The sequence below is a fragment of the Blennius ocellaris genome (genome assembly GCF_963422515.1).
Source record: "Blennius ocellaris genome assembly, chromosome: 6".
In the NCBI taxonomy this organism is placed as follows: domain Eukaryota; kingdom Metazoa; phylum Chordata; class Actinopteri; order Blenniiformes; family Blenniidae; genus Blennius; species Blennius ocellaris.
Window position 1 is genome coordinate 27,601,512 of NC_137655.1, and position 6,000 is coordinate 27,607,511.

Below are 6,000 nucleotides of genomic sequence, written 5' to 3' on the forward strand. Positions count from 1 at the left end.
TGAGATGCCGCCTGCCACCGCCACTGCTGTTACTGTGTGTGAGTTTGTGTACTTAGTCTCACACTTAGACTCACATGCAGCCCTCCTGTATTCGCAGTTCACTGTATATTTAATGCAGAGTTAAGTGCCAGTGAAGGAAGTGGAGGGAAAACCTGAAAGAAAACTGGCTATTAGGAGTGTTTCATATCAATGGGGATACATTTTGAAGTTATCTGTGACTGAATTTAGACGAATAAAGACTTTAGCGCAGCAGAATGATTTCAGATTTCAGTGTTGTGTTTTGTCATCAACTATGACAACAGCAAAATGACTTCTTATCCATGTGTTTCTTACTCTTTTAAATTTAGATCATTGAGGCGTCAATACATTTCAAGTTCAATACTGAAGAAGACAAAAGCTGAAACACACACACGCACGCACACACACACACACACACACACACACACACACACACACACACACACACACACACACACACACACACACACACACACACACACACACACACACAAAATCCAATGACCAAAATACCGTCCATGAGCTCACCGGAGATAAGTAGTGAGGCACAGGAACACAGACTGAGGTCCCGTTTACACAACAGAGTTTCAAGTGAAAACACATCATTTTGGTGACACATCAACGTTTTCTAAACGATGTACCGTCACATGGAAAAGGCAGAAATGCTGAAAACTCTGCAGTTAGCATGCCAGGCCACTAGTTTGCACTCTTGGTTATCTTTGTCATGAAACCAGTGAAAACAAAACACTACAAACATTAACCATGGCAGTACAGTGTGTCTGGACAGACGTCCAAGTCGGATTACAGTGACTGCCAATGTCACGGTTTACAGCAGTGGGTCACCCAGCTGATATTTAGACGTTCATTTTGTGGGAAAGACGGCAAAATAAAGTAGCGATATGATTCTTATATCCATCTAAAATCTGTGTAGAACATCCATCACTATTTTCACCCTCTAATTTAGCCTAAAAACATGTTTTCGCAAAAATATAGTGACTTATCATCTTTAGTAAACAACTCACAACAGAAAGGAGCAACGTGATTGGTCAGTTGATACCATGTGGTCTATTCCATTTGAAAGGAGGCCTCTGATTGCTTCATAATCCCTGAACTCTGATGAATTTAGAGGAATTTCCTTTCCAAGATACTGAGGAATTCGATCTGCAGAATATCTATAGACCTATGATCGATCTAATATTTAATTTCCAAAATGTTGACACATGTTTGAATAACTGCACATCATTCATGTTTATTTATTGAAGAACAAAATGTTCTTTGCTGTGAAAATGTGGATTTTAATCCAAGTATTGACAATCATGCTTGTTCCCTCAGCAGTTTAATTCAATGTGACTGTGACTGACTGTAAAGTGTTGGACTGAGAATAAAGGCCTGCAGAGAACTAATGAGAACTAATATTCTATTAAACATTAATAAGAGGAGAATAGAAACTATTTCATTCCTTGCAGCGTTTATGTAAAATCAAGATGGCAGAAAAAGGAGCAGATCATGTAAGTTACCAAAGCAATAATCTGCATTGAACAATTTTAAATAAATTAAAACCCAAATGTGCTTTTAATAGTAAATTTTGTGAAACTTGTAGTTCTTTCCCCGCCACAGCAGACGTCACTAACCTGCGCCGCGTCACATTATTATGACGTCACTAAGTGTAAGTATCCGACTGCGACACTAACATGATCGCCTTTCCTAACTCCTTTAGGAAGCCTCCAAACACCTTTCCTTAACTCCTTTAGGAAGCCTCCTAACACCTTTCCTTAACTCCTTTAGGAAGCCTCCAAACACCCTTCCTTAACTCCTTTAGGAAGCCTCCTAACACCTTTCCTTAACTCCTTTAGGAAGCCTCCTAACACCTTTCCTTAACCTCGTGACATCATCCACAGGGTTAAAGTCCATAGATCAGGTAGGAGGGACATTTCAGACGTACCCCAATTGAATTGTGATCCTTGTTTTGCGCAGCAGACATGAAAACAAAAAAACAATTCCCTCTTTAAGTTTTCTTTTGAGTTCTGTTACAAGATGTTCAACCTGAATAAGGAAATGAAAATGCAGTTTGGATGATGCATTAATAATTTTATTTATGACTCAAACTATGCAGCCAGAACCTTCAGATGAAAAAGCATTTCTGCTAATACATTTTAATTTTCAAATTTGACATTTCTAAATTAATTTTAGTCACTATTTGCTGGAATGTCTTTTGAAAATGAAAACTTAAATGTCATTTTCTTTTTCATTTTAATTAAGTCACCGAATAAGGTGTCTTGTATAAGAAAATTAAAAAGCAGTTTGCATGAAAGACCATTCATTTTTATTTATGAGTCAAAAATGCAGTTTAATCTGAAAACTGCATTTTACTTCTGTTAATACATTTCAAATTGATTTTTGAGCCACATTCACTTCCATGTCAATGATATATGGCAACGAGCACCAAGCATTTTCATAAAGTTGAGTTTACGCCCATTGTCATGGAGACGGAGCCTGAGCATTTCCAAAAAGTTCCACCTTGGGAGCGTTTTCCGTTACACCGTTGTCATGAAAACAGAACCTCAAAACGCAATGGAAAGTTTTGCTGATTTCACTTGAAATTGTTGCTGTCTTGAATCTCCGGTTCTCTTAAAACTCCGGTTCAGACCTGAGACGTTGTGTTGTCAAGACGACCTGCGTGAAACAGGATCATTGAATGTAATATAGATGTGACTCACTGGCCCGTCGCACCTTGTTGTGGTCCGCCGCCACGTTCAGTCCAGAGTCCACAGCCCGGTTCAGACTGGGGAACCACACCTGTTCATGAGCAGGTGCACATTCGTGAGATTTGCATTCATTAGCATAATTGATGATCTATAATTCAAAATACCAGTTGTCCTCCTCATTCATGAGACTCTTCACTGCACTTCATGTGGAAGAACTTCAAGTCCTGTTTTTCAGATTCAGCAGACAAAGGATAACATTTTTGTAGTGTGAGGAGTTTGTTCTAATTGCAGCTGCCATCAAGAAGGACCGATTTGACAGAAAGTGGCTTGTTGACGCTAACAAATCCAGAGACGTTGAGTCGAGACACACTGACAACTTAAGATTGCTTCACTTTTATGTTGAATAGTAGCAAACAGGTTGTTTTCATTACATTTGATATCTACTTTCTTCATTGCATTTCCTGTTTGTTGCCCCGGTGGATCACCTTCTTCTTCTTCTTTCATCCTCTCACCTGAGACAAACTCCTCACCTGGAAGCTCCATCGTCAGTGTTGTTTTCCCTACAAAGCTTTATTCTCTCCAACGTACACAAGAAAATAACCACAACCTCGTCTTTCTCACTTTCACACCAAACTGGCTGACATGAGCTCTCCTTCTGATGTAGGTAAACAAAGTTGTTGTTGCAATAATAATATATGTTTCATATGATTTTGCATATATCTTAATGATGTGGACACTCCAACTCCTAAAGCTGTAAGTATTGTATCACCAACTGACCTACAACTATTTTATTCAGATTAAATGACTCATATTTGATAAGATAAACTTCTATAAAGTATAACTGTTTTTCTCAAACTTTAAAATGGAACTTGAATGAGAAAATGCCAAATATTCATTCTTTGCTCTTTTGTCTTCATTTTGCAAAAAAAATATTGTCCTGGGGATTTTTTTTCAGCAAAACTCTGCATTGTGGTCAAAGTATATCAAATGTTTCTGGAGGGAGTCTTTGAATGAACAGTTGGTCTGGTTTCCACGGCAACCTTTCAAGTGAAAACGCAGCATTTTTGCACATGACTCTTGTATCCATTTCAAATGGCAACATTTTGAAAACAAATGTCCAAAACTCAATTTTTATTCTAAAACGTTGTGTAAATGGAGCCTAAACTGCCTGCAAGTGAGACGAACTCCTGACCGGACGGTCTTTGTCCGGAGTATGATCTCCAGCACCCCACATGTTGGGATGAAGCAGAAGACTGATGAACGGCACTTGCGTGCACACGTGGTGGAGAATTACCAATTCTACTATTGTGTACTTCTGTGAGAGAAGTTCAGGTAATCCAACAGTTTGAATGTGTTCAATGAATTTCAATGATGTTCAGGTAGTCACGTCATCCAATACATTCTGAGAACAGTGTGAGGTCTGTGATTCCAGATGCGTTGAGCCTGGTAGCTCCCCCGTCCAGGTGTGTGGCAGGTTGTACTGTTGTATCGAGGAGCGATGGCCCTCCAACAACATGAACTGTGTGGATCTTGGCTGCAGAGGGAGTCTGTGTGGAGCCGGTGTGTCTCGGGGGCCGGACAGCGTTATGCTGGCCGGCCGGGGCTTTATCTCTACAACAGCTATTAGGAGGTAATTAAGTCCTAACACTGCAGAGCCTCCCATGGTTACTATAACATAACTGCAAATGGGAAGCTTACAAGCTCCTTTAGACGGCATGACAAATTGAATGGAACTCATTGGGCTTCAGCTATTATTCCAGCGGCCCCATCTGGCTGGGAAAAGATAAAGGGGATTTGCTGGAGGTTGTGAGGGGTTGAGCCTCCGTGCTCAGCGTGTGTGTGTGTGTGTGTGTGTGTGTGTGTGTGTGTGTGTGTGTGTGTGTGTGTGTGTGTGTGTGTGTGTGTGTGTGTGTGTGTGTGTGTGTGTGTGTGTGTGTGTGTGTGTGTGTGTGTGTGTGTGTGTGTGTGGCATAAGGAATGAGGGGTGGGGCTGGAGGGGGAGTCCTGGTCCAGTGTAGGGAGGTTTTTAAGGGTTCCAGGGGGATTTTTTTTTACTCCCCTCTTTGGTCTGAGCTTCAATTCAACAAGCAGCCTGAGATTTGCTTTGGCCAAATGTTACAAATGTTTCGACAACCTGGTCTCTGATCCTCTGGGGTCACCCAGGAGGGCACGGGGGGTACAACAGCCCTGACGCACGGAGATTTAACAAAGCAGCATGGGGATGAATATATTCTCTCTTGTATTCACTGCTTGGGCCTCCAGATGCTTATTTTAGGGAGATGAGGACTCGACCGAGTTGCGATTCACACCCAAAAAGCAGGCCAGCTGGCGATTTGTGTCCAAAGTGCATCTCCTATCGAACTTATGCGGACAAAACAGCGTCACGTTCAGTGGACTGATGGAGTCAGTTGTCAACAGGGGGGAAAGGTGGACAAGAACGTATTTCAGAAGGTTTAGAGAGTCTTAAATAAGCATAAGAAGTGATCTATACAATACCTGAACAATACTGGGAGCATCTTTTTCCACTCAGAAGCAGATGGGAGAAATTTGGGAGACACAGTGGCATGTTCCTGGTTTCCATCGCTAATGGGATCCTCTCCATTATGTCAAGTTTCAAATGGAATCATGAATTGTAGGATTAATATCTTTAACTTGGAAAAGAAAACTTCATTTTTTAGGTTAAACACTATGAGGTTATCTTACAGATCATAGATCTGACATACAGAGAAACAGAAAATTAATTAATCAAGTAAATAGCCTCCATAGAATGGACAACTGAGACCCCGTTTACACGGCAGCGTTTCCTGAAGCAAAGAGAGCAAAATACCCCAATCTGACCATTTATATAGAGATCAGAAATTGCCATTTATATTTGCTGGATTATTTGTTCACGATAACAATAACTCTTGGCAATAAATGTTATATTAATGAAAAACATGCATTTTTTACCTTCCTCGTGGCGTAAATGTCATCAGCTGATGCCAAATGACTTATTGTGTATCTTTATTGCTCATCCCATAAATGTCTGCTGATTACAAATGTGGCACTATTTAATGGGGGAGTAAAGAGTCTTTCCAACTGTATTAACACATAATTTAGATCTGATTTACTGTGTCTACAGTATGTTTACTTGTAGTATCAAAAAGAAGAACAGAGGGTCAATTCAGTCCAAATTCAAATTTACTGGGCCGGATCGGTAACATAGAGCCATCATAACCTTTAATTTTCAAATTACAGTTTTTCTTTGCTGTGGTGCAGATGATACATGAAAATCTCT